At 46.3% G+C, this 24,268-nt stretch overlaps 14 non-coding genes across 14 annotated transcripts; all 14 read right to left on the bottom strand.

Annotated features, from left to right (window-relative positions):
* Positions 1 to 210: 210 nt before the first annotated feature.
* Positions 211 to 292, bottom strand: trnal-cag (transfer RNA leucine (anticodon CAG)). The gene has a single exon. It is a non-coding gene; the product is annotated as a tRNA-Leu (tRNA).
* Positions 293 to 1,941: 1,649 nt separating this feature from the next.
* Positions 1,942 to 2,014, bottom strand: trnav-cac (transfer RNA valine (anticodon CAC)). The gene has a single exon. It is a non-coding gene; the product is annotated as a tRNA-Val (tRNA).
* Positions 2,015 to 3,539: 1,525 nt separating this feature from the next.
* trnal-cag (transfer RNA leucine (anticodon CAG)) lies at positions 3,540 to 3,621 on the bottom strand. Its single transcript has one exon. It is a non-coding gene; the product is annotated as a tRNA-Leu (tRNA).
* A 1,649-nt stretch (positions 3,622 to 5,270) lies between these two features.
* trnav-cac (transfer RNA valine (anticodon CAC)) lies at positions 5,271 to 5,343 on the bottom strand. The gene has a single exon. It is a non-coding gene; the product is annotated as a tRNA-Val (tRNA).
* A 1,525-nt stretch (positions 5,344 to 6,868) lies between these two features.
* Positions 6,869 to 6,950, bottom strand: trnal-cag (transfer RNA leucine (anticodon CAG)). The gene has a single exon. It is a non-coding gene; the product is annotated as a tRNA-Leu (tRNA).
* Positions 6,951 to 8,599: 1,649 nt separating this feature from the next.
* On the bottom strand, positions 8,600 to 8,672 carry trnav-cac (transfer RNA valine (anticodon CAC)). The gene has a single exon. It is a non-coding gene; the product is annotated as a tRNA-Val (tRNA).
* Positions 8,673 to 10,197: 1,525 nt separating this feature from the next.
* trnal-cag (transfer RNA leucine (anticodon CAG)) lies at positions 10,198 to 10,279 on the bottom strand. Its single transcript has one exon. It is a non-coding gene; the product is annotated as a tRNA-Leu (tRNA).
* Positions 10,280 to 11,928: 1,649 nt separating this feature from the next.
* Positions 11,929 to 12,001, bottom strand: trnav-cac (transfer RNA valine (anticodon CAC)). The gene has a single exon. It is a non-coding gene; the product is annotated as a tRNA-Val (tRNA).
* Positions 12,002 to 13,526: 1,525 nt separating this feature from the next.
* On the bottom strand, positions 13,527 to 13,608 carry trnal-cag (transfer RNA leucine (anticodon CAG)). Its single transcript has one exon. It is a non-coding gene; the product is annotated as a tRNA-Leu (tRNA).
* Positions 13,609 to 15,257: 1,649 nt separating this feature from the next.
* trnav-cac (transfer RNA valine (anticodon CAC)) lies at positions 15,258 to 15,330 on the bottom strand. Its single transcript has one exon. It is a non-coding gene; the product is annotated as a tRNA-Val (tRNA).
* Positions 15,331 to 16,855: 1,525 nt separating this feature from the next.
* Positions 16,856 to 16,937, bottom strand: trnal-cag (transfer RNA leucine (anticodon CAG)). Its single transcript has one exon. It is a non-coding gene; the product is annotated as a tRNA-Leu (tRNA).
* Positions 16,938 to 18,586: 1,649 nt separating this feature from the next.
* Positions 18,587 to 18,659, bottom strand: trnav-cac (transfer RNA valine (anticodon CAC)). Its single transcript has one exon. It is a non-coding gene; the product is annotated as a tRNA-Val (tRNA).
* A 1,525-nt stretch (positions 18,660 to 20,184) lies between these two features.
* On the bottom strand, positions 20,185 to 20,266 carry trnal-cag (transfer RNA leucine (anticodon CAG)). The gene has a single exon. It is a non-coding gene; the product is annotated as a tRNA-Leu (tRNA).
* A 3,246-nt stretch (positions 20,267 to 23,512) lies between these two features.
* Positions 23,513 to 23,594, bottom strand: trnal-cag (transfer RNA leucine (anticodon CAG)). Its single transcript has one exon. It is a non-coding gene; the product is annotated as a tRNA-Leu (tRNA).
* Positions 23,595 to 24,268: the final 674 nt, after the last annotated feature.

The raw sequence follows: 24,268 nt of genomic DNA, 5'->3' as shown, positions 1-24,268 counted from the left end.
GGAACAGCACAGCTGCTTGCGATTTTCTGCGCGGGAGGCGAACACGATCATGACAGACAGAGACACTTTGAAATATTCGGCACTATCCCACACCACAGTTAATTCCCCGGGAAGCAAAGCCATTTTACTTTTGTTTTCAACATCAATACAGTGGGGACAGAAACAGCATTTTAACAAAAAAGCTGCAGCGTTGGAGTTGATCTGCAGAAATGGCAGTGGTGGGATTCGAACCCACGCCCCTTTCGAGACTGGAACCTGGATCCAGCGCCTTCGACCGCTCGGCCACACTACCAGCCGGCCGCGCGCACCATTTTCTTGCGTTTCCAACTGTGCTCTCCTGCATAACAACAGATGCCAAGTCACATGAAAATGGTTCCATGATCCCTCTCCGACTCGCACAGCTGCTGGGATGTGCCCGTCTACAATATCAATTTCGCAGCAGATAATGAGAGCCCATCAATCCAGACAAAAATCAATGGTAAGCTGAGTCTATCTTCTCAGACTCCTTTCAGCTCCAAATGTATCTGTGAGAATATATGTTCGGTTATGATTTGGTCAAATAACCACGAGCTGCTTGACATTACTGCAATTTCGATTCTTGCTTTGCTAAATGATTTCACCCATTGCTTGAAACAGGGCAAGTTTCACGTTTACGCGGAACATGAAGCACACCGGACTACAGGGAAAATGCACAAAGCCGTGTTCCACATCATACCGTGCAGCGTAATTTCAGTCACTGTGTCTGTTTTGCAGAAAAAGAGTCCCAAACAACGTACTCCACCCTAAAACCGGAGGTCGCATTCCTATTCGAGAACGACAGATCGCATTGTGAGGATGCTCTGACCTCGGAGCCAGTTCTAGATGCCACTTTCCTTGCCTTTTACCCTAACCGTGCAATTTGCTGCAGAGATGTTCACTCCTGGACATCAGCCACGTGGATAGCAACTGAGTTGGAAACCTGTGTGGGAATCGACGAGAAGCGACTCAATAAATTTTGCTCAATTCCATGGTGCTTATTAGAAATGCATTTTCTGTTCACCTCAATCTAAAAGGCAGTTTCTCAACATAGTAACAAAGTCAAAAGGTAATTACCTCACCCCACCCCCACTCCGGAAGAGGTGCTAACTGCCCTTGATTGCTTTTTGTTCTCGATGTGAAGAGCTCTCACGCCTCTGAGTCACCTTCACGTGTCTGGTTGCTGAGTGAGTCACAAAGAAGGAGTTTCTCCAGAGCTGCAACTGCCTGACTTCCCCACTCGACTTCGCCGTTTACATTTTCCTGCTCCTCAGTGATTTCAAGAAAACCAAATGGATGCGATGTCATTCTGTAACCTCTCTGTCGATTCCTCCGTTTCAGTTCCAACGTGGCTTAGGTCTCGGGGCGCACCTTAATACTAGCGACACCATGAAAGCACAGGTCCAGAGGTTCCTCTGAGAGTGTAATTTCTTTCATTGCTGTTGCTGATTGAAAGAGCCACTCAAGTGCGAACTGCTCCAAAACATGATTCAGGACCTCTGGTGCCAATTCTCGTACGTTGAATAACGACAGACAGCTTCCAAACGAGGCCTTTCAGAGACGCCTTTGGGGTACATTTAACAGACAGACAAGTTCAGGAATCCGTGGTGCACTGTGACACCAGCGCATCAGCTTCTTCCCTGTCTTTGAACCGAGCCGCCTGCGCAAGGAATGCAAATGCGGTACTGCTTTTCGTAGAAGAATCAGAAGGGGGTAACTACACTCTCAAACAGAATTGCATATGATCAGAACCAGTTTGGATAAAAACTTTACAATTCTTTGCACAGTCATTAAATGGAATTGCATTACATTTCACTACGCGAGCAGATTTGTTCAAGCAACTTCGAAGGCAGGTTTGCAGATGGGAAAGCAAGCAAGAAAGCACCGTTCTTGTCCATGTAAAAGGCTGCCGATGAAGAACAAAGCAGTTTCTGCCCAGTTTCGAACTGGGGACCTTTCGCGTGTGAGGCGAACGTGATGACCACTACACTACAGAAACAAGCCGCAGCCGCCCATCCGGCAGCTCAGGGGCATCCAGCACTGAAAGTTGAAGCCATTCTTCGTTTCACCTTTCTGTTTCCAATAGCTCGTTGTTGTCCAGCGTAATTGACATCTTCAAAACATAAAAAAAAGACACGTGAAATTGATGATAAAATTTAGACAAGTATGTGGTCAATGTTTGGACCGTAGGGCGAGGTCGACTAGGCTGGGACGACTTTCCCTGCAGCGTAACGACTGCGACATGATCTAATGGAAGGGTTGGAAACTGAGTATTTACGTGTTTTACCCAAGTTGAGGTGAGTTGAAAACTCGAGAGCATAGGTTTAAGGTGAGTGGGCTGAAATTGACAAAGGACCTGAGGCACATTTCCCACACAGAAGGTTGTGCGTGTATGGAATGAGCTCCCAGAGGAAGCGGAGGAGGCTCAGAAAATTGCATGAGTTTCTGGATAGGATGGGTTGAGAGGGTTTGGGGCCAAATACTGGGGAACCGGACTTGTTTATATTTGGCTATGTGCTGAGCATGGACGAGATACACCGAAGTATCTGTTTCCACGCGGTGTCCCCCAAAAACGTTGTGTTGCTTACACCTGCTTTAAAGGATTACTTTTTAGCGGAGCTTGCCGTCGCAGTCTGTGGCACAATCCTTTACTGTGTTCGATGCTCACGGGAAAGGTAGTATTGCGAAACACTGCAGAAAGGAACGACTTCCTTACTTTTGCTCCGACTGACCATACTCTGTGAAATTTTCCCAGATCCTCAGTTAAGGACTTTTGCAGCTGGAAGTTTCCTCAGAAACGCTGTTAACTCGTAAAGTATTGAGCGAATCGCAAAACAGAAAGCATTTAACACGGAACACAAACAAAGCTGGCATACCTAATGCATTTTCAGACACAGAGATGCATGAATGCTAAATGTGAGACAGTCCGAGGGCATGATTTATAAAGTAATCTCACAACTAACAACAGGACAATTCCAAACTACTCTTTCACACATACTGCAGCCTTAGGGAACCACCACTTCCCAGACAATACTGAAAAGAGAGAAAGAAAGAACCTAATAAGAATGGGCCATAAAAAGTGAATTTCACCAATCACAGTCTCGATTAGATTACCTTTCCCTTCCGATGTCTCCAGGACGGAAACGAAGGAAATGGGAGAAATTCAACAACATATCACATCGAAATTCGTTGGAACGATTTTCCCATTGGCCGAAAAACCAAATAACGACGAGTCGAGTCACCCCAGGACTTTGTTTCACAACAGCGATGAAATACCGGTCTCCATTCGGTTCCAGTACAAGCTCAACTTGCCTGGAACAGCACAGCTGCTTGCGATTTTCTGCGCGGGAGGCGAACACGATCATGACAGACAGAGACACTTTGAAATATTCGGCACTATCCCACACCACAGTTAATTCCCCGGGAAGCAAAGCCATTTTACTTTTGTTTTCAACATCAATACAGTGGGGACAGAAACAGCATTTTAACAAAAAAGCTGCAGCGTTGGAGTTGATCTGCAGAAATGGCAGTGGTGGGATTCGAACCCACGCCCCTTTCGAGACTGGAACCTGGATCCAGCGCCTTCGACCGCTCGGCCACACTACCAGCCGGCCGCGCGCACCATTTTCTTGCGTTTCCAACTGTGCTCTCCTGCATAACAACAGATGCCAAGTCACATGAAAATGGTTCCATGATCCCTCTCCGACTCGCACAGCTGCTGGGATGTGCCCGTCTACAATATCAATTTCGCAGCAGATAATGAGAGCCCATCAATCCAGACAAAAATCAATGGTAAGCTGAGTCTATCTTCTCAGACTCCTTTCAGCTCCAAATGTATCTGTGAGAATATATGTTCGGTTATGATTTGGTCAAATAACCACGAGCTGCTTGACATTACTGCAATTTCGATTCTTGCTTTGCTAAATGATTTCACCCATTGCTTGAAACAGGGCAAGTTTCACGTTTACGCGGAACATGAAGCACACCGGACTACAGGGAAAATGCACAAAGCCGTGTTCCACATCATACCGTGCAGCGTAATTTCAGTCACTGTGTCTGTTTTGCAGAAAAAGAGTCCCAAACAACGTACTCCACCCTAAAACCGGAGGTCGCATTCCTATTCGAGAACGACAGATCGCATTGTGAGGATGCTCTGACCTCGGAGCCAGTTCTAGATGCCACTTTCCTTGCCTTTTACCCTAACCGTGCAATTTGCTGCAGAGATGTTCACTCCTGGACATCAGCCACGTGGATAGCAACTGAGTTGGAAACCTGTGTGGGAATCGACGAGAAGCGACTCAATAAATTTTGCTCAATTCCATGGTGCTTATTAGAAATGCATTTTCTGTTCACCTCAATCTAAAAGGCAGTTTCTCAACATAGTAACAAAGTCAAAAGGTAATTACCTCACCCCACCCCCACTCCGGAAGAGGTGCTAACTGCCCTTGATTGCTTTTTGTTCTCGATGTGAAGAGCTCTCACGCCTCTGAGTCACCTTCACGTGTCTGGTTGCTGAGTGAGTCACAAAGAAGGAGTTTCTCCAGAGCTGCAACTGCCTGACTTCCCCACTCGACTTCGCCGTTTACATTTTCCTGCTCCTCAGTGATTTCAAGAAAACCAAATGGATGCGATGTCATTCTGTAACCTCTCTGTCGATTCCTCCGTTTCAGTTCCAACGTGGCTTAGGTCTCGGGGCGCACCTTAATACTAGCGACACCATGAAAGCACAGGTCCAGAGGTTCCTCTGAGAGTGTAATTTCTTTCATTGCTGTTGCTGATTGAAAGAGCCACTCAAGTGCGAACTGCTCCAAAACATGATTCAGGACCTCTGGTGCCAATTCTCGTACGTTGAATAACGACAGACAGCTTCCAAACGAGGCCTTTCAGAGACGCCTTTGGGGTACATTTAACAGACAGACAAGTTCAGGAATCCGTGGTGCACTGTGACACCAGCGCATCAGCTTCTTCCCTGTCTTTGAACCGAGCCGCCTGCGCAAGGAATGCAAATGCGGTACTGCTTTTCGTAGAAGAATCAGAAGGGGGTAACTACACTCTCAAACAGAATTGCATATGATCAGAACCAGTTTGGATAAAAACTTTACAATTCTTTGCACAGTCATTAAATGGAATTGCATTACATTTCACTACGCGAGCAGATTTGTTCAAGCAACTTCGAAGGCAGGTTTGCAGATGGGAAAGCAAGCAAGAAAGCACCGTTCTTGTCCATGTAAAAGGCTGCCGATTAAGAACAAAGCAGTTTCTGCCCAGTTTCGAACTGGGGACCTTTCGCGTGTGAGGCGAACGTGATGACCACTACACTACAGAAACAAGCCGCAGCCGCCCATCCGGCAGCTCAGGGGCATCCAGCACTGAAAGTTGAAGCCATTCTTCGTTTCACCTTTCTCTTTCCAATAGCTCGTTGTTGTCCAGCGTAATTGACATCTTCAAAACATAAAAAAAAGACACGTGAAATTGATGATAAAATTTAGACAAGGATGTGGTCAATGTTTGGACCATAGGGCGAGGTCGACTAGGCTGGGACGACTTTCCCTGCAGCGTAACGACTGCGACATGATCTAATGGAAGGGTTGGAAACTGAGTATTTACGTGTTTTACCCAAGTTGGGGTGAGTTGAAAACTCGAGAGCATAGGTTTAAGGTGAGTGGGCTGAAATTGACAAAGGACCTGAGGCACATTTCCCACACAGAAGGTTGTGCGTGTATGGAATGAGCTCCCAGAGGAAGCGGAGGAGGCTCAGAAAATTGCATGAGTTTCTGGATAGGATGGGTTGAGAGGGTTTGGGGCCAAATACTGGGGAACCGGACTTGTTTATATTTGGCTATGTGCTGAGCATGGACGAGATACACCGAAGTATCTGTTTCCACGCGGTGTCCCCCAAAAACGTTGTGTTGCTTACACCTGCTTTAAAGGATTACTTTTTAGCGGAGCTTGCCGTCGCAGTCTGTGGCACAATCCTTTACTGTGTTCGATGCTCACGGGAAAGGTAGTATTGCGAAACACTGCAGAAAGGAACGACTTCCTTACTTTTGCTCCGACTGACCATACTCTGTGAAATTTTCCCAGATCCTCAGTTAAGGACTTTTGCAGCTGGAAGTTTCCTCAGAAACGCTGTTAACTCGTAAAGTATTGAGCGAATCGCAAAACAGAAAGCATTTAACACGGAACACAAACAAAGCTGGCATACCTAATGCATTTTCAGACACAGAGATGCATGAATGCTAAATGTGAGACAGTCCGAGGGCATGATTTATAAAGTAATCTCACAACTAACAACAGGACAATTCCAAACTACTCTTTCACACATACTGCAGCCTTAGGGAACCACCACTTCCCAGACAATACTGAAAAGAGAGAAAGAAAGAACCTAATAAGAATGGGCCATAAAAAGTGAATTTCACCAATCACAGTCTCGATTAGATTACCTTTCCCTTCCGATGTCTCCAGGACGGAAACGAAGGAAATGGGAGAAATTCAACAACATATCACATCGAAATTCGTTGGAACGATTTTCCCATTGGCCGAAAAACCAAATAACGACGAGTCGAGTCACCCCAGGACTTTGTTTCACAACAGCGATGAAATACCGGTCTCCATTCGGTTCCAGTACAAGCTCAACTTGCCTGGAACAGCACAGCTGCTTGCGATTTTCTGCGCGGGAGGCGAACACGATCATGACAGACAGAGACACTTTGAAATATTCGGCACTATCCCACACCACAGTTAATTCCCCGGGAAGCAAAGCCATTTTACTTTTGTTTTCAACATCAATACAGTGGGGACAGAAACAGCATTTTAACAAAGAAGCTGCAGCGTTGGAGTTGATCTGCAGAAATGGCAGTGGTGGGATTCGAACCCACGCCCCTTTCGAGACTGGAACCTGGATCCAGCGCCTTCGACCGCTCGGCCACACTACCAGCCGGCCGCGCGCACCATTTTCTTGCGTTTCCAACTGTGCTCTCCTGCATAACAACAGATGCCAAGTCACATGAAAATGGTTCCATGATCCCTCTCCGACTCGCACAGCTGCTGGGATGTGCCCGTCTACAATATCAATTTCGCAGCAGATAATGAGAGCCCATCAATCCAGACAAAAATCAATGGTAAGCTGAGTCTATCTTCTCAGACTCCTTTCAGCTCCAAATGTATCTGTGAGAATATATGTTCGGTTATGATTTGGTCAAATAACCACGAGCTGCTTGACATTACTGCAATTTCGATTCTTGCTTTGCTAAATGATTTCACCCATTGCTTGAAACAGGGCAAGTTTCACGTTTACGCGGAACATGAAGCACACCGGACTACAGGGAAAATGCACAAAGCCGTGTTCCACATCATACCGTGCAGCGTAATTTCAGTCACTGTGTCTGTTTTGCAGAAAAAGAGTCCCAAACAACGTACTCCACCCTAAAACCGGAGGTCGCATTCCTATTCGAGAACGACAGATCGCATTGTGAGGATGCTCTGACCTCGGAGCCAGTTCTAGATGCCACTTTCCTTGCCTTTTACCCTAACCGTGCAATTTGCTGCAGAGATGTTCACTCCTGGACATCAGCCACGTGGATAGCAACTGAGTTGGAAACCTGTGTGGGAATCGACGAGAAGCGACTCAATAAATTTTGCTCAATTCCATGGTGCTTATTAGAAATGCATTTTCTGTTCACCTCAATCTAAAAGGCAGTTTCTCAACATAGTAACAAAGTCAAAAGGTAATTACCTCACCCCACCCCCACTCCGGAAGAGGTGCTAACTGCCCTTGATTGCTTTTTGTTCTCGATGTGAAGAGCTCTCACGCCTCTGAGTCACCTTCACGTGTCTGGTTGCTGAGTGAGTCACAAAGAAGGAGTTTCTCCAGAGCTGCAACTGCCTGACTTCCCCACTCGACTTCGCCGTTTACATTTTCCTGCTCCTCAGTGATTTCAAGAAAACCAAATGGATGCGATGTCATTCTGTAACCTCTCTGTCGATTCCTCCGTTTCAGTTCCAACGTGGCTTAGGTCTCGGGGCGCACCTTAATACTAGCGACACCATGAAAGCACAGGTCCAGAGGTTCCTCTGAGAGTGTAATTTCTTTCATTGCTGTTGCTGATTGAAAGAGCCACTCAAGTGCGAACTGCTCCAAAACATGATTCAGGACCTCTGGTGCCAATTCTCGTACGTTGAATAACGACAGACAGCTTCCAAACGAGGCCTTTCAGAGACGCCTTTGGGGTACATTTAACAGACAGACAAGTTCAGGAATCCGTGGTGCACTGTGACACCAGCGCATCAGCTTCTTCCCTGTCTTTGAACCGAGCCGCCTGCGCAAGGAATGCAAATGCGGTACTGCTTTTCGTAGAAGAATCAGAAGGGGGTAACTACACTCTCAAACAGAATTGCATATGATCAGAACCAGTTTGGATAAAAACTTTACAATTCTTTGCACAGTCATTAAATGGAATTGCATTACATTTCACTACGCGAGCAGATTTGTTCAAGCAACTTCGAAGGCAGGTTTGCAGATGGGAAAGCAAGCAAGAAAGCACCGTTCTTGTCCATGTAAAAGGCTGCCGATGAAGAACAAAGCAGTTTCTGCCCAGTTTCGAACTGGGGACCTTTCGCGTGTGAGGCGAACGTGATGACCACTACACTACAGAAACAAGCCGCAGCCGCCCATCCGGCAGCTCAGGGGCATCCAGCACTGAAAGTTGAAGCCATTCTTCGTTTCACCTTTCTGTTTCCAATAGCTCGTTGTTGTCCAGCGTAATTGACATCTTCAAAACATAAAAAAAAGACACGTGAAATTGATGATAAAATTTAGACAAGTATGTGGTCAATGTTTGGACCGTAGGGCGAGGTCGACTAGGCTGGGACGACTTTCCCTGCAGCGTAACGACTGCGACATGATCTAATGGAAGGGTTGGAAACTGAGTATTTACGTGTTTTACCCAAGTTGAGGTGAGTTGAAAACTCGAGAGCATAGGTTTAAGGTGAGTGGGCTGAAATTGACAAAGGACCTGAGGCACATTTCCCACACAGAAGGTTGTGCGTGTATGGAATGAGCTCCCAGAGGAAGCGGAGGAGGCTCAGAAAATTGCATGAGTTTCTGGATAGGATGGGTTGAGAGGGTTTGGGGCCAAATACTGGGGAACCGGACTTGTTTATATTTGGCTATGTGCTGAGCATGGACGAGATACACCGAAGTATCTGTTTCCACGCGGTGTCCCCCAAAAACGTTGTGTTGCTTACACCTGCTTTAAAGGATTACTTTTTAGCGGAGCTTGCCGTCGCAGTCTGTGGCACAATCCTTTACTGTGTTCGATGCTCACGGGAAAGGTAGTATTGCGAAACACTGCAGAAAGGAACGACTTCCTTACTTTTGCTCCGACTGACCATACTCTGTGAAATTTTCCCAGATCCTCAGTTAAGGACTTTTGCAGCTGGAAGTTTCCTCAGAAACGCTGTTAACTCGTAAAGTATTGAGCGAATCGCAAAACAGAAAGCATTTAACACGGAACACAAACAAAGCTGGCATACCTAATGCATTTTCAGACACAGAGGTGCATGAATGCTAAATGTGAGACAGTCCGAGGGCATGATTTATAAAGTAATCTCACAACTAACAACAGGACAATTCCAAACTACTCTTTCACACATACTGCAGCCTTAGGGAACCACCACTTCCCAGACAATACTGAAAAGAGAGAAAGAAAGAACCTAATAAGAATGGGCCATAAAAAGTGAATTTCACCAATCACAGTCTCGATTAGATTACCTTTCCCTTCCGATGTCTCCAGGACGGAAACGAAGGAAATGGGAGAAATTCAACAACATATCACATCGAAATTCGTTGGAACGATTTTCCCATTGGCCGAAAAACCAAATAACGACGAGTCGAGTCACCCCAGGACTTTGTTTCACAACAGCGATGAAATACCGGTCTCCATTCGGTTCCAGTACAAGCTCAACTTGCCTGGAACAGCACAGCTGCTTGCGATTTTCTGCGCGGGAGGCGAACACGATCATGACAGACAGAGACACTTTGAAATATTCGGCACTATCCCACACCACAGTTAATTCCCCGGGAAGCAAAGCCATTTTACTTTTGTTTTCAACATCAATACAGTGGGGACAGAAACAGCATTTTAACAAAAAAGCTGCAGCGTTGGAGTTGATCTGCAGAAATGGCAGTGGTGGGATTCGAACCCACGCCCCTTTCGAGACTGGAACCTGGATCCAGCGCCTTAGACCGCTCGGCCACACTACCAGCCGGCCGCGCGCACCATTTTCTTGCGTTTCCAACTGTGCTCTCCTGCATAACAACAGATGCCAAGTCACATGAAAATGGTTCCATGATCCCTCTCCGACTCGCACAGCTGCTGGGATGTGCCCGTCTACAATATCAATTTCGCAGCAGATAATGAGAGCCCATCAATCCAGACAAAAATCAATGGTAAGCTGAGTCTATCTTCTCAGACTCCTTTCAGCTCCAAATGTATCTGTGAGAATATATGTTCGGTTATGATTTGGTCAAATAACCACGAGCTGCTTGACATTACTGCAATTTCGATTCTTGCTTTGCTAAATGATTTCACCCATTGCTTGAAACAGGGCAAGTTTCACGTTTACGCGGAACATGAAGCACACCGGACTACAGGGAAAATGCACAAAGCCGTGTTCCACATCATACCGTGCAGCGTAATTTCAGTCACTGTGTCTGTTTTGCAGAAAAAGAGTCCCAAACAATGTACTCCACCCTAAAACCGGAGGTCGCATTCCTATTCGAGAACGACAGATCGCATTGTGAGGATGCTCTGACCTCGGAGCCAGTTCTAGATGCCACTTTCCTTGCCTTTTACCCTAACCGTGCAATTTGCTGCAGAGATGTTCACTCCTGGACATCAGCCACATGGATAGCAACTGAGTTGGAAACCTGTGTGGGAATCGACGAGAAGCGACTCAATAAATTTTGCTCAATTCCATGGTGCTTATTAGAAATGCATTTTCTGTTCACCTCAATCTAAAAGGCAGTTTCTCAACATAGTAACAAAGTCAAAAGGTAATTACCTCACCCCACCCCCACTCCGGAAGAGGTGCTAACTGCCCTTGATTGCTTTTTGTTCTCGATGTGAAGAGCTCTCACGCCTCTGAGTCACCTTCACGTGTCTGGTTGCTGAGTGAGTCACAAAGAAGGAGTTTCTCCAGAGCTGCAACTGCCTGACTTCCCCACTCGACTTCGCCGTTTACATTTTCCTGCTCCTCAGTGATTTCAAGAAAACCAAATGGATGCGATGTCATTCTGTAACCTCTCTGTCGATTCCTCCGTTTCAGTTCCAACGTGGCTTAGGTCTCGGGGCGCACCTTAATACTAGCGACACCATGAAAGCACAGGTCCAGAGGTTCCTCTGAGAGTGTAATTTCTTTCATTGCTGTTGCTGATTGAAAGAGCCACTCAAGTGCGAACTGCTCCAAAACATGATTCAGGACCTCTGGTGCCAATTCTCGTACGTTGAATAACGACAGACAGCTTCCAAACGAGGCCTTTCAGAGACGCCTTTGGGGTACATTTAACAGACAGACAAGTTCAGGAATCCGTGGTGCACTGTGACACCAGCGCATCAGCTTCTTCCCTGTCTTTGAACCGAGCCGCCTGCGCAAGGAATGCAAATGCGGTACTGCTTTTCGTAGAAGAATCAGAAGGGGGTAACTACACTCTCAAACAGAATTGCATATGATCAGAACCAGTTTGGATAAAAACTTTACAATTCTTTGCACAGTCATTAAATGGAATTGCATTACATTTCACTACGCGAGCAGATTTGTTCAAGCAACTTCGAAGGCAGGTTTGCAGATGGGAAAGCAAGCAAGAAAGCACCGTTCTTGTCCATGTAAAAGGCTGCCGATGAAGAACAAAGCAGTTTCTGCCCAGTTTCGAACTGGGGACCTTTCGCGTGTGAGGCGAACGTGATGACCACTACACTACAGAAACAAGCCGCAGCCGCCCATCCGGCAGCTCAGGGGCATCCAGCACTGAAAGTTGAAGCCATTCTTCGTTTCACCTTTCTCTTTCCAATAGCTCGTTGTTGTCCAGCGTAATTGACATCTTCAAAACATAAAAAAAAGACACGTGAAATTGATGATAAAATTTAGACAAGGATGTGGTCAATGTTTGGACCGTAGGGCGAGGTCGACTAGGCTGGGACGACTTTCCCTGCAGCGTAACGACTGCGACATGATCTAATGGAAGGGTTGGAAACTGAGTATTTACGTGTTTTACCCAAGTTGAGGTGAGTTGAAAACTCGAGAGCATAGGTTTAAGGTGAGTGGGCTGAAATTGACAAAGGACCTGAGGCACATTTCCCACACAGAAGGTTGTGCGTGTATGGAATGAGCTCCCAGAGGAAGCGGAGGAGGCTCAGAAAATTGCATGAGTTTCTGGATAGGATGGGTTGAGAGGGTTTGGGGCCAAATACTGGGGAACCGGACTTGTTTATATTTGGCTATGTGCTGAGCATGGACGAGATACACCGAAGTATCTGTTTCCACGCGGTGTCCCCCAAAAACGTTGTGTTGCTTACACCTGCTTTAAAGGATTACTTTTTAGCGGAGCTTGCCGTCGCAGTCTGTGGCACAATCCTTTACTGTGTTCGATGCTCACGGGAAAGGTAGTATTGCGAAACACTGCAGAAAGGAACGACTTCCTTACTTTTGCTCCGACTGACCATACTCTGTGAAATTTTCCCAGATCCTCAGTTAAGGACTTTTGCAGCTGGAAGTTTCCTCAGAAACGCTGTTAACTCGTAAAGTATTGAGCGAATCGCAAAACAGAAAGCATTTAACACGGAACACAAACAAAGCTGGCATACCTAATGCATTTTCAGACACAGAGGTGCATGAATGCTAAATGTGAGACAGTCCGAGGGCATGATTTATAAAGTAATCTCACAACTAACAACAGGACAATTCCAAACTACTCTTTCACACATACTGCAGCCTTAGGGTACCACCACTTCCCAGACAATACTGAAAAGAGAGAAAGAAAGAAGCTAATAAGAATGGGCCATAAAAAGTGAATTTCACCAATCACAGTCTCGATTAGATTACCTTTCCCTTCCGATGTCTCCAGGACGGAAACGAAGGAAATGGGAGAAATTCAACAACATATCACATCGAAATTCGTTGGAACGATTTTCCCATTGGCCGAAAAACCAAATAACGACGAGTCGAGTCACCCCAGGACTTTGTTTCACAACAGCGATGAAATACCGGTCTCCATTCGGTTCCAGTACAAGCTCAACTTGCCTGGAACAGCACAGCTGCTTGCGATTTTCTGCGCGGGAGGCGAACACGATCATGACAGACAGAGACACTTTGAAATATTCGGCACTATCCCACACCACAGTTAATTCCCCGGGAAGCAAAGCCATTTTACTTTTGTTTTCAACATCAATACAGTGGGGACAGAAACAGCATTTTAACAAAAAAGCTGCAGCGTTGGAGTTGATCTGCAGAAATGGCAGTGGTGGGATTCGAACCCACGCCCCTTTCGAGACTGGAACCTGGATCCAGCGCCTTAGACCGCTCGGCCACACTACCAGCCGGCCGCGCGCACCATTTTCTTGCGTTTCCAACTGTGCTCTCCTGCATAACAACAGATGCCAAGTCACATGAAAATGGTTCCATGATCCCTCTCCGACTCGCACAGCTGCTGGGATGTGCCCGTCTACAATATCAATTTCGCAGCAGATAATGAGAGCCCATCAATCCAGACAAAAATCAATGGTAAGCTGAGTCTATCTTCTCAGACTCCTTTCAGCTCCAAATGTATCTGTGAGAATATATGTTCGGTTATGATTTGGTCAAATAACCACGAGCTGCTTGACATTACTGCAATTTCGATTCTTGCTTTGCTAAATGATTTCACCCATTGCTTGAAACAGGGCAAGTTTCACGTTTACGCGGAACATGAAGCACACCGGACTACAGGGAAAATGCACAAAGCCGTGTTCCACATCATACCGTGCAGCGTAATTTCAGTCACTGTGTCTGTTTTGCAGAAAAAGAGTCCCAAACAATGTACTCCACCCTAAAACCGGAGGTCGCATTCCTATTCGAGAACGACAGATCGCATTGTGAGGATGCTCTGACCTCGGAGCCAGTTCGAGATGCCACTTTCCTTGCCTTTTACCCTAACCGTGCAATTTGCTGCAGAGATGTTCACTCCTGGACATCAGCCACGTGGATAGCAACTGAGTTGGAAACCTGTGTGGGAATCGACGAGAAGCGACTCAATAAATTTTGCTCAATTCCATGGTGCTTATTAGAAATGCATTTTCTGTTCACCTCAATCTAAAAGGCAGTTTCTCAACATAGTAACAAAGTCAAAAGGTAATTACCTCACCCCACCCCCACTCCGGAAGAGGTGCTAACTGCCCTTGATTGCTTTTTGTTCTCGATGTGAAGAGCTCTCACGCCTCTGAGTCACCTTCACGTGTCTGGTTGCTGAGTGAGTCACAAAGAAGGAGTTTCTCCAGAGCTGCAACTGCCTGACTTCCCCACTCGACTTCGCCGTTTACATTTTCCTGCTCCTCAGTGATTTCAAGAAAACCAAATGGATGCGATGTCATTCTGTAACCTCTCTGTCGATTCCTCCGTTTCAGTTCCAACGTGGCTTAGGTCTCGGGGCGCACCTTAATACTAGCGACACCATGAAAGCACAGGTCCAGAGGTTCCTCTGAGAGTGTAATTTCTTTCATTGCTGTTGCTGATTGAAAGAGCCACTCAAGTGCGAACTGCTCCAAAACATGATTCAGGACCTCTGGTGCCAATTCTCGTACGTTGAATAACGACAGACAGCTTCCAAACGAGGCCTTTCAGAGACGCCTTTGGGGTACATTTAACAGACAGACAAGTTCAGGAATCCGTGGTGCACTGTGACACCAGCGCATCAGCTTCTTCCCTGTCTTTGAACCGAGCCGCCTGCGCAAGGAATGCAAATGCGGTACTGCTTTTCGTAGAAGAATCAGAAGGGGGTAACTACACTCTCAAACAGAATTGCATATGATCAGAACCAGTTTGGATAAAAACTTTACAATTCTTTGCACAGTCATTAAATGGAATTGCATTACATTTCACTACGCGAGCAGATTTGTTCAAGCAACTTCGAAGGCAGGTTTGCAGATGGGAAAGCAAGCAAGAAAGCACCGTTCTTGTCCATGTAAAAGGCTGCCGATGAAGAACAAAGCAGTTTCTGCCCAGTTTCGAACTGGGGACCTTTCGCGTGTGAGGCGAACGTGATGACCACTACACTACAGAAACAAGCCGCAGCCGCCCATCCGGCAGCTCAGGGGCATCCAGCACTGAAAGTTGAAGCCATTCTTCGTTTCACCTTTCTGTTTCCAATAGCTCGTTGTTGTCCAGCGTAATTGACATCTTCAAAACATAAAAAAAAGACACGTGAAATTGATGATAAAATTTAGACAAGTATGTGGTCAATGTTTGGACCGTAGGGCGAGGTCGACTAGGCTGGGACGACTTTCCCTGCAGCGTAACGACTGCGACATGATCTAATGGAAGGGTTGGAAACTGAGTATTTACGTGTTTTACCCAAGTTGAGGTGAGTTGAAAACTCGAGAGCATAGGTTTAAGGTGAGTGGGCTGAAATTGACAAAGGACCTGAGGCACATTTCCCACACAGAAGGTTGTGCGTGTATGGAATGAGCTCCCAGAGGAAGCGGAGGAGGCTCAGAAAATTGCATGAGTTTCTGGATAGGATGGGTTGAGAGGGTTTGGGGCCAAATACTGGGGAACCGGACTTGTTTATATTTGGCTATGTGCTGAGCATGGACGAGATACACCGAAGTATCTGTTTCCACGCGGTGTCCCCCAAAAACGTTGTGTTGCTTACACCTGCTTTAAAGGATTACTTTTTAGCGGAGCTTGCCGTCGCAGTCTGTGGCACAATCCTTTACTGTGTTCGATGCTCACGGGAAAGGTAGTATTGCGAAACACTGCAGAAAGGAACGACTTCCTTACTTTTGCTCCGACTGACCATACTCTGTGAAATTTTCCCAGATCCTCAGTTAAGGACTTTTGCAGCTGGAAGTTTCCTCAGAAACGCTGTTAACTCGTAAAGTATTGAGCGAATCGCAAAACAGAAAGCATTTAACACGGAACACAAACAAAGCTGGCATACCTAATGCATTTTCAGACACAGAGATGCATGAATGCTAAATGTGAGACAGTCCGAGGGCATGATTTATAAAGTAATCTCACAACTAACAACAGGACAATTCCAAACTACTCTTTCACACATACTGCAGCCTTAGGGAACCACCACTTCCCAGACAATACTGAAAAGAGAGAAAGAAAGAACCTAATAAGAATGGGCCATAAAAAGTGAATTTCACCAATCACAGTCTCGATTAGATTACCTTTCCCTTCCGATGTCTCCAGGACGGAAACGAAGGAAATGGGAGAAATTCAACAACATATCACATCGAAATTCGTTGGAACGATTTTCCCATTGGCCGAAAAACCAAATAACGACGAGTCGAGTCACCCCAGGACTTTGTTTCACAACAGCGATGAAATACCGGTCTCCATTCGGTTCCAGTACAAGCTCAACTTGCCTGGAACAGCACAGCTGCTTGCGATTTTCTGCGCGGGAGGCGAACACGATCATGACAGACAGAGACACTTTGAAATATTCGGCACTATCCCACACCACAGTTAATTCCCCGGGAAGCAAAGCCATTTTACTTTTGTTTTCAACATCAATACAGTGGGGACAGAAACAGCATTTTAACAAAAAAGCTGCAGCGTTGGAGTTGATCTGCAGAAATGGCAGTGGTGGGATTCGAACCCACGCCCCTTTCGAGACTGGAACCTGGATCCAGCGCCTTCGACCGCTCGGCCACACTACCAGCCGGCCGCGCGCACCATTTTCTTGCGTTTCCAACTGTGCTCTCCTGCATAACAACAGATGCCAAGTCACATGAAAATGGTTCCATGATCCCTCTCCGACTCGCACAGCTGCTGGGATGTGCCCGTCTACAATATCAATTTCGCAGCAGATAATGAGAGCCCATCAATCCAGACAAAAATCAATGGTAAGCTGAGTCTATCTTCTCAGACTCCTTTCAGCTCCAAATGTATCTGTGAGAATATATGTTCGGTTATGATTTGGTCAAATAACCACGAGCTGCTTGACATTACTGCAATTTCGATTCTTGCTTTGCTAAATGATTTCACCCATTGCTTGAAACAGGGCAAGTTTCACGTTTACGCGGAACATGAAGCACACCGGACTACAGGGAAAATGCACAAAGCCGTGTTCCACATCATACCGTGCAGCGTAATTTCAGTCACTGTGTCTGTTTTGCAGAAAAAGAGTCCCAAACAACGTACTCCACCCTAAAACCGGAGGTCGCATTCCTATTCGAGAACGACAGATCGCATTGTGAGGATGCTCTGACCTCGGAGCCAGTTCTAGATGCCACTTTCCTTGCCTTTTACCCTAACCGTGCAATTTGCTGCAGAGATGTTCACTCCTGGACATCAGCCACGTGGATAGCAACTGAGTTGGAAACCTGTGTGGGAATCGACGAGAAGCGACTCAATAAATTTTGCTCAATTCCATGGTGCTTATTAGAAATGCATTTTCTGTTCACCTCAATCTAAAAGGCAGTTTCTCAACATAGTAACAAAGTCAAAAGGTAATTACCTCACCCCACCCCCACTCCGGAAGAGGTGCTAACTGCCCTTGATTGCTTTTTGTTCTCGATGTGAAGAGCTCTCACGCCTCTGAGTCACCTTCACGTGTCTGGTTGCTGAGTGAGTCACAAAGAAGGAGTTTCTCCAGAGCTGCAACTGCCTGACTTCCCCACTCGACTTCGCCGTTTACATTTTCCTGCTCCTCAGTGATTTCAAGAAAACCAAATGGATGCGATGTCATTCTGTAACCTCTCTGTCGATTCCTCCGTTTCAGTTCCAACGTGGCTTAGGTCTCGGGGCGCACCTTAATACTAGCGACACCATGAAAGCACAGGTCCAGAGGTTCCTCTGAGAGTGTAATTTCTTTCATTGCTGTTGCTGATTGAAAGAGCCACTCAAGTGCGAACTGCTCCAAAACATGATTCAGGACCTCTGGTGCCAATTCTCGTACGTTGAATAACGACAGACAGCTTCCAAACGAGGCCTTTCAGAGACGCCTTTGGGGTACATTTAACAGACAGACAAGTTCAGGAATCCGTGGTGCACTGTGACACCAGCGCATCAGCTTCTTCCCTGTCTTTGAACCGAGCCGCCTGCGCAAGGAATGCAAATGCGGTACTGCTTTTCGTAGAAGAATCAGAAGGGGGTAACTACACTCTCAAACAGAATTGCATATGATCAGAACCAGTTTGGATAAAAACTTTACAATTCTTTGCACAGTCATTAAATGGAATTGCATTACATTTCACTACGCGAGCAGATTTGTTCAAGCAACTTCGAAGGCAGGTTTGCAGATGGGAAAGCAAGCAAGAAAGCACCGTTCTTGTCCATGTAAAAGGCTGCCGATGAAGAACAAAGCAGTTTCTGCCCAGTTTCGAACTGGGGACCTTTCGCGTGTGAGGCGAACGTGATGACCACTACACTACAGAAACAAGCCGCAGCCGCCCATCCGGCAGCTCAGGGGCATCCAGCACTGAAAGTTGAAGCCATTCTTCGTTTCACCTTTCTGTTTCCAATAGCTCGTTGTTGTCCAGCGTAATTGACATCTTCAAAACATAAAAAAAAGACACGTGAAATTGATGATAAAATATAGACAAGGATGTGGTCAATGTTTGGACCGTAGGGCGAGGTCGACTAGGCTGGGACGACTTTCCCTGCAGCGTAACGACTGCGACATGATCTAATGGAAGGGTTGGAAACTGAGTATTTACGTGTTTTACCCAAGTTGGGGTGAGTTGAAAACTCGAGAGCATAGGTTTAAGGTGAGTGGGCTGAAATTGACAAAGGACCTGAGGCACATTTCCCACACAGAAGGTTGTGCGTGTATGGAATGAGCTCCCAGAGGAAGCGGAGGAGGCTCAGAAAATTGCATGAGTTTCTGGATAGGATGGGTTGAGAGGGTTTGGGGCCAAATACTGGGGAACCGGACTTGTTTATATTTGGCTATGTGCTGAGCATGGACGAGATACACCGAAGTATCTGTTTCCACGCGGTGTCCCCCAAAAACGTTGTGTTGCTTACACCTGCTTTAAAGGATTACTTTTTAGCGGAGCTTGCCGTCGCAGTCTGTGGCACAATCCTTTACTGTGTTCGATGCTCACGGGAAAGGTAGTATTGCGAAACACTGCAGAAAGGAACGACTTCCTTACTTTTGCTCCGACTGACCATACTCTGTGAAATTTTCCCAGATCCTCAGTTAAGGACTTTTGCAGCTGGAAGTTTCCTCAGAAACGCTGTTAACTCGTAAAGTATTGAGCGAATCGCAAAACAGAAAGCATTTAACACGGAACACAAACAAAGCTGGCATACCTAATGCATTTTCAGACACAGAGATGCATGAATGCTAAATGTGAGACAGTCCGAGGGCATGATTTATAAAGTAATCTCACAACTAACAACAGGACAATTCCAAACTACTCTTTCACACATACTGCAGCCTTAGGGAACCACCACTTCCCAGACAATACTGAAAAGAGAGAAAGAAAGAACCTAATAAGAATGGGCCATAAAAAGTGAATTTCACCAATCACAGTCTCGATTAGATTACCTTTCCCTTCCGATGTCTCCAGGACGGAAACGAAGGAAATGGGAGAAATTCAACAACATATCACATCGAAATTCGTTGGAACGATTTTCCCATTGGCCGAAAAACCAAATAACGACGAGTCGAGTCACCCCAGGACTTTGTTTCACAACAGCGATGAAATACCGGTCTCCATTCGGTTCCAGTACAAGCTCAACTTGCCTGGAACAGCACAGCTGCTTGCGATTTTCTGCGCGGGAGGCGAACACGATCATGACAGACAGAGACACTTTGAAATATTCGGCACTATCCCACACCACAGTTAATTCCCCGGGAAGCAAAGCCATTTTACTTTTGTTTTCAACATCAATACAGTGGGGACAGAAACAGCATTTTAACAAAAAAGCTGCAGCGTTGGAGTTGATCTGCAGAAATGGCAGTGGTGGGATTCGAACCCACGCCCCTTTCGAGACTGGAACCTGGATCCAGCGCCTTAGACCGCTCGGCCACACTACCAGCCGGCCGCGCGCACCATTTTCTTGCGTTTCCAACTGTGCTCTCCTGCATAACAACAGATGCCAAGTCACATGAAATGTTTCCATGATCCCTCTCCGACTCGCACAGCTGCTGGGATGTGCCCGTCTACAATATCAATTTCGCAGCAGATAATGAGAGCCCATCAATCCAGACAAAAATCAATGGTAAGCTGAGTCTATCTTCTCAGACTCCTTTCAGCTCCAAATGTATCTGTGAGAATATATGTTCGGTTATGATTTGGTCAAATAACCACGAGCTGCTTGACATTACTGCAATTTCGATTCTTGCTTTGCTAAATGATTTCACCCATTGCTTGAAACAGGGCAAGTTTCACGTTTACGCGGAACATGAAGCACACCGGACTACAGGGAAAATGCACAAAGCCGTGTTCCACATCATACCGTGCAGCGTAATTTCAGTCACTGTGTCTGTTTTGCAGAAAAAGAGTCCCAAACAATGTACTCCACCCTAAAACCGGAGGTCGCATTCCTATTCGAGAACGACAGATCGCATTGTGAGGACGCTCTGACCTCGGAGCCAGTTCTAGATGCCACTTTCCTTGCCTTTTACCCTAACCGTGCAATTTGCTGCAGAGATGTTCACTCCTGGACATCAGCCACATGGATAGCAACTGAGTTGGAAACCTGTGTGGGAATCGACGAGAAGCGACTCAATAAATTTTGCTCAATTCCATGGTGCTTATTAGAAATGCATTTTCTGTTCACCTCAATCTAAAAGGCAGTTTCTCAACATAGTAACAAAGTCAAAAGGTAATTACCTCACCCCACCCCCACTCCGGAAGAGGTGCTAACTGCCCTTGATTGCTTTTTGTTCTCGATGTGAAGAGCTCTCACGCCTCTGAGTCACCTTCACGTGTCTGGTTGCTGAGTGAGTCACAAAGAAGGGGTTTCTCCAGAGCTGCAACTGCCTGACTTCCCCACTCGACTTCGCCGTTTACATTTTCCTGCTCCTCAGTGATTTCAAGAAAACCAAATGGATGCGATGTCATTCTGTAACCTCTCTGTCGATTCCTCCGTTTCAGTTCCAACGTGGCTTAGGTCTCGGGGCGCACCTCAATACTAGCGACACCATGAAAGCACAGGTCCAGAGGTTCCTCTGAGAGTGTAATTTCTTTCATTGCTGTTGCTGATTGAAAGAGCCACTCAAGTGCGAACTGCTCCAAAACATGATTCAGGACCTCTGGTGCCAATTCTCGTACGTTGAATAACGACAGACAGCTTCCAAACGAGGCCTTTCAGAGACGCCTTTGGGGTACATTTAACAGACAGACAAGTTCAGGAATCCGTGGTGCACTGTGACACCAGCGCATCAGCTTCTTCCCTGTCTTTGAACCGAGCCGCCTGCGCAAGGAATGCAAATGCGGTACTGCTTTTCGTAGAAGAATCAGAAGGGGGTAACTACACTCTCAAACAGAATTGCATATGATCAGAACCAGTTTGGATAAAAACTTAACAATTCTTTGCACAGTCATTAAATGGAATTGCATTACATTTCACTACGCGAGCAGATTTGTTCAAGCAACTTCGAAGGCAGGTTTGCAGATGGGAAAGCAAGCAAGAAAGCACCGTTCTTGTCCATGTAAAAGGCTGCCGATGAAGAACAAAGCAGTTTCTGCCCAGTTGCGAACTGGGGACCTTTCGCGTGTGAGGCGAACGTGATGACCACTACACTACAGAAACAAGCCGCAGCCGCCCATCCGGCAGCTCAGGGGCATCCAGCACTGAAAGTTGAAGCCATTCTTCGTTTCACCTTTCTGTTTCCAATAGCTCGTTGTTGTCCAGCGTAATTGACATCTTCAAAACATAAAAAAAAGACACGTGAAATTGATGATAAAATTTAGACAAGTATGTGGTCAATGTTTGGACCGTAGGGCGAGGTCGACTAGGCTGGGACGACTTTCCCTGCAGCGTAACGACTGCGACATGATCTAATGGAAGGGTTGGAAACTGAGTATTTACGTGTTTTACCCAAGTTGAGGTGAGTTGAAAACTCGAGAGCATAGGTTTAAGGTGAGTGGGCTGAAATTGACAAAGGACCTGAGGCACATTTCCCACACAGAAGGTTGTGCGTGTATGGAATGAGCTCCCAGAGGAAGCGGAGGGGGCTCAGAAAATTGCATGAGTTTCTGGATAGGATGGGTTGAGAGGGTTTGGGGCCAAATACTGGGGAACCGGACTTGTTTATATTTGGCTATGTGCTGAGCATGGACGAGATACACCGAAGTATCTGTTTCCACGCGGTGTCCCCCAAAAACGTTGTGTTGCTTACACCTGCTTTAAAGGATTACTTTTTAGCGGAGCTTGCCGTCGCAGTCTGTGGCACAATCCTTTACTGTGTTCGATGCTCACGGGAAAGGTAGTATTGCGAAACACTGCAGAAAGGAACGACTTCCTTACTTTTGCTCCGACTGACCATACTCTGTGAAATTTTCCCAGATCCTCAGTTAAGGACTTTTGCAGCTGGAAGTTTCCTCAGAAACGCTGTTAACTCGTAAAGTATTGAGCGAATCGCAAAACAGAAAGCATTTAACACGGAACACAAACAAAGCTGGCATACCTAATGCATTTTCAGACACAGAGGTGCATGAATGCTAAATGTGAGACAGTCCGAGGGCATGATTTATAAAGTAATCTCACAACTAACAACAGGACAATTCCAAACTACTCTTTCACACATACTGCAGCCTTAGGGAACCACCACTTCCCAGACAATACTGAAAAGAGAGAAAGAAAGAACCTAATAAGAATGGGCCATAAAAAGTGAATTTCACCAATCACAGTCTCGATTAGATTACCTTTCCCTTCCGATGTCTCCAGGACGGAAACGAAGGAAATGGGAGAAATTCAACAACATATCACATCGAAATTCGTTGGAACGATTTTCCCATTGGCCGAAAAACCAAATAACGACGAGTCGAGTCACCCCAGGACTTTTTTTCACAACAGCGATGAAATACCGGTCTCCATTCGGTTCCAGTACAAGCTCAACTTGCCTGGAACAGCACAGCTGCTTGCGATTTTCTGCGCGGGAGGCGAACACGATCATGACAGACAGAGACACTTTGAAATATTCGGCACTATCCCACACCACAGTTAATTCCCCGGGAAGCAAAGCCATTTTACTTTTGTTTTCAACATCAATACAGTGGGGACAGAAACAGCATTTTAACAAAAAAGCTGCAGCGTTGGAGTTGATCTGCAGAAATGGCAGTGGTGGGATTCGAACCCACGCCCCTTTCGAGACTGGAACCTGGATCCAGCGCCTTAGACCGCTCGGCCACACTACCAGCCGGCCGCGCGCACCATTTTCTTGCGTTTCCAACTGTGCTCTCCTGCATAACAACAGATGCCAAGTCACATGAAATGTTTCCATGATCCCTCTCCGACTCGCACAGCTGCTGGGATGTGCCCGTCTACAATATCAATTTCGCAGCAGATAATGAGAGCCCATCAATCCAGACAAAAATCAATGGTAAGCTGAGTCTATCTTCTCAGACTCCTTTCAGCTCCAAATGTATCTGTGAGAATATATGTTCGGTTATGATTTGGTCAAATAACCACGAGCTGCTTGACATTACTGCAATTTCGATTCTTGCTTTGCTAAATGATTTCACCCATTGCTTGAAACAGGGCAAGTTTCACGTTTACGCGGAACATGAAGCACACCGGACTACAGGGAAAATGCACAAAGCCGTGTTCCACATCATACCGTGCAGCGTAATTTCAGTCACTGTGTCTGTTTTGCAGAAAAAGAGTCCCAAACAATGTACTCCACCCTAAAACCGGAGGTCGCATTCCTATTCGAGAACGACAGATCGCATTGTGAGGACGCTCTGACCTCGGAGCCAGTTCTAGATGCCACTTTCCTTGCCTTTTACCCTAACCGTGCAATTTGCTGCAGAGATGTTCACTCCTGGACATCAGCCACATGGATAGCAACTGAGTTGGAAACCTGTGTGGG

This window comes from Chiloscyllium punctatum, chromosome 16, assembly GCF_047496795.1.
Source record: "Chiloscyllium punctatum isolate Juve2018m chromosome 16, sChiPun1.3, whole genome shotgun sequence".
Taxonomy (NCBI): domain Eukaryota; kingdom Metazoa; phylum Chordata; class Chondrichthyes; order Orectolobiformes; family Hemiscylliidae; genus Chiloscyllium; species Chiloscyllium punctatum.
This window is presented reverse-complemented; position numbering and strand designations above follow the sequence as displayed.